This window comes from Bubalus kerabau, chromosome 2 (assembly GCF_029407905.1).
Source record: "Bubalus kerabau isolate K-KA32 ecotype Philippines breed swamp buffalo chromosome 2, PCC_UOA_SB_1v2, whole genome shotgun sequence".
Taxonomy (NCBI): domain Eukaryota; kingdom Metazoa; phylum Chordata; class Mammalia; order Artiodactyla; family Bovidae; genus Bubalus; species Bubalus kerabau.
In genome coordinates this window covers 182,732,704-182,739,630 of record NC_073625.1, presented here as the reverse complement: position 1 = coordinate 182,739,630, position 6,927 = coordinate 182,732,704, and the positions used below count along the sequence as shown (strand labels likewise).

Below are 6,927 nucleotides of genomic sequence, written 5' to 3'. Positions count from 1 at the left end.
GAGATATTACTTTGCCAAGAAAGGTTCATCTAGTCAAAGCTATGCTTTTGTATGGTTGTGAGAGTTGGACTATAAAGAAAGCTGAGTGCTGAAGAATTGATGCTTTTGAACTGTGGTGTTGGAGAAGACTCTTGAGAGTCCCTTGGACTGCAAGGAGATCAAACCAGTCAATCCTAAAGGAAATTAGTCCTGAATATTCATTGGAAAGACTGATGCCTGACATACTGCAGTCCACGGGGTCGCAAAGAGTCAGACATGACTGAGCGACTAAACTGAACTGAACTGACAGATAATATAAAGAATGTAAAGAACATAAACTTATCTTAAAATGTCCAGTGTTTTAGGCTAAATCTACACACTTTTACACTGTAAAGTGGAGAAAAGATAGCAGCTATTAAAACAAAGATACAGACAGAAAATGGTTATCCTGGCTAGATTTATATGCTAGACAGGGACTAGAATCTTGGGTAATCAGTGGGTCTTCATGAATGAAATAAATGAAGTTTAGAGAAGCTATTTATTGCTAGAGAGATGAAAACATAATTAGCAATCATTAAACAGTCCTGTGGAGGTTCTGATTATCATGCAGCAATGGGTGGATTTTTTGGAGACTTGGCTATTTATATCTAATCTTCTTCTTTTCTTTTCAAATATACCTAAATCTCTTACTAAGCAATTTCGGGTTGGGGAAATGGGGAAGGGGGATTGCATAAGCTAATGCCTGATTTATATCAGATACTAACATTTCCATTTCCTGAGACTGAATAGCCAGGTTATACCTGTGAGGCGAGCAGAGAGAAACAGAAAATGAATGACAGCCTGGATGTTCTTTTTTTTTTTTTTTCCAATTTTTATCCTCCAGCAAGAATTTCTTTTGTTTCTTGATGCATCTTTTTGTAATGATGATATTCACAAAATAAAATAAATGCTTTTTTTTCTAGTTAAAAATTTAAATTACTGATGCTAGTTAAATATCAGTGAAAATTGTCCTTATTTTACCCAGTGGATAAAGCTACAAGTTTATGAGGTGAGAAAAATTTCTCCTCCATTTAATGCTGTGAAATATATTTTTAAAAGTGTCAGAGCAGAAGGAAGTTAGATTTCAGACTTACACATCAGATTCCATATTTCTAATGTGGCAAATCAAGTCATTTTTGAGCAAGATGGCTGTTGTTGGCAGAGTGTTCTGAGGGCACCTCACTAATTAAAAACTAGTTAAAAACGAGGTCATATTCCACTATAGCAAATATCACTCCATAGAAAAACTGTGCAACAACAGTTTTCCAAGGTCCAGGCACTAATCATTTTATGTCACAAAATATAAGAATTTGGTAAAATCTCAATAAAGAGCATTGAGACTCTTTCAGAATACCTTAAAATGGACTCACCTCCTTCATTTAGCTGTCATGGCAAACTAAACTAATAGTAGAACTTGAGAGTTTGAGATGTTCTGTAACAGCAGATACAATGTAGATTCAAGTGTAACTAGTGCTGGCTTCAGAATTGTTACAGGAGGGAGCCTAGAGGAAGTTTGGGGTGTGACCTGGGAATCTGTTTTTTCACCAGGACTCCAGGTGATTCTGTTGCAAGTCTTGGGAAAAGCCTCAGAAAATAACTCTCAATAATGCTCAAATAGAAATCTGCTTTTAGTTAAGAAGGACACAAAACAAGTCAAGATAGCACCAGAGATTTCATCAGTTTGGAGTGGTTGTCAAAGGTAATAGGTTTTTTGGGCAATATTTACTTAATCAACTGGAATTAAACCTAGTTGTGAACCTGGCTTTTAAATTTAGTCTACTAAATAGTCTTTGGAATATTTATTACCTATGAATTATTTTTTGGCTTTAAAAAAATCTGTTCTCACAAATTATATGGAAGCTTTCCCTCTGTTTCTAGTCTTTATATCGCTAGTGATTTGTGTTGCTGAGTTGATTTCCCCTGTTAAAAAATGAGTCCCTCAGTCTAGCAGCTTGTATAGGTATTCTCAAGCATGGCTGGATACAAATCACTGGTGGAACTTTTTAAACCTATTGTTGCCCAGGCTCCACTCCTCACTCCAATCAGAATCTCTAGGCACAGGAACCCCAAAATCTATTTCCTTAAAAGCACTACTGTCTTTTCATTTTGTTTTTAGCTTTCTTTGCTGTGCAAAAAACTTTTAAGTTTAATTAGGTCCCATTTGTTTATTTTTGTTTTTATTTCCATTTTGACAGATGAATGGATAAAGAAGTAGTATAGGTATGTACAATGGAATATTATGTAGCTGTAAAAAGGAATTATTTTGAGTCAGTTCTAGTGAGATGGATGAGTCTATTACACAGAGTGAAATGAGTCAGAAAGAGAAAAACAAATATCATATATTAATGCATATATATGGAATCTAGAAAAATAGTACTGAGAAGCCTATTTGCAGGGCAGGGATAGAGAGGCAGACAGAGAGAACAAACTTGTGGCCACAGCAGGGGAAGGAGAGGGTGGGATGAACTGAAACATTTATATTACCATATATAAAACAGATAGCTAGTGGGAAGTTGCTGTATAACACACGGAGCTCAACCCAGTGCTCTGTGACAGCCTAGAGTGGTGGGATGGGGTGGGGGCTGGGACGGAGATTCAAGAGGGAGGGGACATATGGATACTTAACGACTGATTGACATTGTTGTATGGCAGAAACTAACAAAACATTGTAAAGCAATTATCCTCCAATTACAAAAAAAAGTGTTACTGTATACCCAAGCTTGAGAACCACTGGTTTAAAGATAGCAAAATAAACGTTGTCTGAGATTTTCAAACATATTCTTCTTGGTTAGACATTTCTTTACTCTTGCTGCAGCCAGAACCATTGCTGTGCTAGATTCAGTGCATTCTTGTAACTCTGAGTTGTGTGCTATGCTACCTCTGATAGAGTTACTGGTGAACAGTAGCTGAGATTATTAAGCAGGCTTTCACTTCTGGGGCTGATAAGCCAGAGGCCCAAGATACACTGACAAGGATAGAAGTTTTCTCTAAGTGACATTTTGATCACCTTGAGGAATAGTGAGAGAAAACTGCTGAAGCAGTGTCACACCACCTGGCCTGAAGCAGGAAGGTTTTGCAGACTGTAGCACTTAGACCTTTGAATCACACTGGTACACTATTGGGTAATAGGACTATGCTGAACAATAGTCTAGCCAGTCTGAAAATACTCAGATTTAGGTCAAGTTTGAGAGATGACAGAGGCACTGGGCTTCCTGATTTCCAGACTCTGGAATTACTGACAGAAGTCTATCTGGGCAATTTCAAAGATTCCTAAAATAGGATATTACAAACTCTGGCTTATATTGGATAGTTCTGACCTGAATTGTCCAAGGAGCTGCAGCAATTAGTTCCCTGGATTTTATTCCTATAATGCTTCTTCCCGAGTTTGCCTGTGTAGTTCTGTGACAGACAAATTTCCAAAAAGCAGGAACCACTTATGCTGCTTCTCTGGCCAAGAATACAGCACAGTGACACGTCCAATATTTCAGGATGACTTAGTGTTCTCAATGAGGAACGTCCACCAAATTAGTTACTGCCCCATGAACAAAGATGCTAAGTCACTTCAGTCATGTCCGACTCTGTGCGACCCCATAGACGGCAGCCCACCAGACTCCCTAGTCCCTGGGATTCTCCAGGCAAGAACCCTGGAGTGGGTTGCCATTTCCTTCTCCAATGCATGAAAGTGAAAAGTGAAAGTGAAGTCGCTCAGTCGTGTCCGGCCCTCAGCGACCCCACGGACTGCAGCCTTCCAGGTTCCTCCATCCATGGGATTTTCCAGGCAAGAGTACTGGAGTGGGGTGCCATTGCCTTATCCGGAACAAATTTGGGTGATATTCAAATCAAACATGCCTTCCCTCAGCCTGTGCCCAAACTACAAGCGTCACCAGAACACCCCTTGTTCAGTCAGTCACTGCAATACTTTATCAGTTGAGGAAGGAAAAGGTTTTGAAACTTCTAAATAACATGGAGTAGGGGGTTATAACCATCATTTTTAGACAAGTGCCTTTAAAATCTTGCTACCCAAAGCGTGGTCCTCAGACCAGGAGCATCATCACTGTCTAAGAGACTGTTGGGCAGAATTTTAGGTCCCCGTCTCAGGCTTACTGGATCAGAATCTGCTTTTGAATAAGATGCCCAGGTCATTCTTGTTCATATTTAGAATTTGAGATATCAATAGATCTAGTAATTGATCAATCTAGCACCAATCAGAGCCCAAAACAGAGATTCAGCTCTTTGTACACGCCTCTCACCCGATCCACTCTGTAGCAACCGAATCCCCGGAGACATCGGAACGGGTGCAGCCGAGGGCAGCTTGGTGATTGGCTAGTCCGACCACGTGACCGGCGCTGGCCCTCCCGTGCTTGTGGATTGGCTCTCGCGGACGCTGACGGACAGGGCCGGGGCGGGCCGAAGCCAGGTCGGGGGGGCGCGCGCGGTGGCGCGGAGAGGCGAGGACGCGAATGCGCGTGCGCGAGCGGCGGGGCTCTTTCCCCGAGCCGTCGGCGGGAGCGGGAGCGCTTCTCCCGAGGTAAGAGCTGCCGCGGGGCGGGCTCCCTGCCCCTCCGCGGCCGATTGCGGGCGATCGGGGCGGGGGCAAGTCTGAGGTCCGCCCGCCCAGGGAGCCTCACTTGGGAGAGGATGCAGACCCAGGCTCAGTCATCCCCCTCGGTGCCTCGGTTTCCCTTTTCTGCCAGCTAATGCATCTCCGCATCCTCTTCACCGCGGTGACGGGTCCACCCGAGGGGAGTTGCCTACCTGGTAGCTTCGCCTCCGCCTTTGTTTCTCTCCCGGAGGGATGCTGGTACCGACCCCCTCCCCAGGTAGAGGGTGAAGGGTGGTGGGGCAGGGACGTCTCCGGCGCTAGAGCTGGCCTAGAGCCGGGGAGAAGATGGCTTTAATGCAGTGGGATCTGTCACATGTGAGAAAGAAGAAAAAAATGTAGTGTCACTTTGGCCAAGCCACGGGACTCGAACTAATCCGGCGGCGGCGACCAAAGCCGTATTCCTGGCGCAGCCGTGCGGGCAGGGGTGGGGGCAGGACCCTCGGGCCAGCCCAGGTGCGCCGGTGGAAGGCTTCTCCGGACCTGCCTGGAGCTCTCACCCCAGAGTTGCACCGAAACGCTTTCAGCCTGCTGAAGGGATCAAGAGATAGGGGGGAAACATTATTTTAAAAGCCGCTGGGCACTGGCGGAGAAGGTCTAAGTGAGAGGCTACAGTGAGAAATTATAGCGAAACTGATGGCTGGTAGTTGTGAGGGGGAAGATCCCTGCAGTGAACTGCAGAGCAGACCATCACACGGATATTCTCCTTCAAGAAAACCTGATTTTTTTTTTTTTTTTTTTTGCGGGCTGGCGGGTGGCTGGTTATCTCTGTAAACTGAGGTTTTTCTGGGCTGCCGAATCAAGTAATGACTTATTTTTAGCATGTTAATGGGTGCTAGGGAGAAGGGAAGGCAGGTTACACCCCTTTAGATCTCCTTAATTCTTTCAAAAGTGCGTGTTAAAAGAAGGCCTTTGGATGTCAAAAGCTGTGTGTGTGTGTGTGTGTGTCTGTGTGTGTGTGTGTGTGTCTGTGTGATTATGGTTTGGGGGTTGGGGATGACTCCTTGAAGTCATACTTTACAAAAGGCATCCTCTGCCTCTTTTCCTTCTCAATTTCCCTAGACCTGAAATAGCAAGAGCATACTGTACAGCTCATAACAAAGTATAAAAAGCCCCTTCAGTTTTCCACTAGTTAATTTATTAGCTATACCTGTTAGTCTGCTTGGTTCAGAACGGTTTAAACTATTATTAGGAAGATTTTACTGTATTTTGGAATTCCACTATAATTCATTTACAACTTATTCTGGTAGGAAATGGACAAGAATCTGTCTACCTGGTTCCTCAGAGACATCCTGACAGGGTTCCAAGGCTTTTTATTACTCTTACCTTCCCCATACAAAGTTTTGTTTCTTTAGGAAATGATGTGATTTTTTTTCAAATATCTAAGACACACCGCATGCCTGTGAAATGCCCAAACTTGTTAAGAAATCAATTTGCTTGGCAGGTTCAAACTAACTAAAGAAGGAACACTTACATTTGTTAGGGGGAATCAGAATTAACATCAACTGTAGCAGATTAACTTTTGGTGGTTTTCTGGGGTGAGCCAAAGTAAAAGAAAAGGTGTTGCAAAGCTTGTTGGGAATGTAACAGATGACTTCATAAAGGAAAATATAGATTGTCACCTGACAGATTGGTACATAAAGCAAATTAGAGTAATTTTAGAACTTGTCAGTGATTTGTTTCTAGCTGGTATCAGAGGGGAGAGGAAGGAATTCTGAGGCTGGGGTAGGGAGTGTAGTTTGAAAAGATATATGCTTCTGTGTTTAGAGAGAAAATGTCGCTTTTGTTATATAAACTACACAAAGGACATGCAGTGTTTATGTTTAGTCTGTGAAAGGGAGGCAGGGGTTTTGGAAAGGTTGAAAAATACTTATGAGGTTAAACAAGGGAAAGCAGAAAGATTGGCAGGCTTAGTTCATCTTAAGGGAAGCAATGTACCTCAGTGACCTACAGGACAAGGTTTATTCTCTGATTCAGTAAAAGCCCACTAATGTTGCTTCCAAAGCAACAACAAAATCATTTCCTTTCTGTCGTTTCTGTCCCCTGGGTCAGGGAGGGAAGAGTGAATGAGAGATTAAAGTCTGACCTGCATGCCTAAGCAGTACTGTCCTTTGAGCAGGATCTGTGTCACACTGTGTAAATCTAAGAGCTGTCACGTTGATAGAGGTCTGAGCACCTTCCCTGGACTCTTGCTGTAAGATAGAGTGGGATAACATTGCCACAGGTGGAAGCAAGGTGAGAACATCTGATACGGAAGCCCTAGGGTGAGGAGAGCTAGGAAGTGTTTAATTCATTGAGGCTCTGCCTTT

At 43.1% G+C, this 6,927-nt stretch overlaps 1 protein-coding gene across 6 annotated transcripts in view; it reads left to right on the top strand.

The window, feature by feature from the left end:
- The first annotated feature begins 4,417 nt into the window (after positions 1-4,417).
- Positions 4,418-6,927, top strand: part of TMEM108 (transmembrane protein 108) — a 409,024-nt gene continuing 406,514 nt past the window's right edge. For 4 of the 6 annotated variants that reach the window (XM_055569672.1, XM_055569671.1, XM_055569673.1 and 1 more), the window contains exon 1: positions 4,418-4,546. The gene's annotated coding sequence lies outside the window, so the exon portion shown is untranslated. The remainder of the gene's footprint in view (positions 4,547-6,927) is intronic. The other 2 variants (XM_055569675.1, XM_055569674.1) reach the window with 2 other exon arrangements.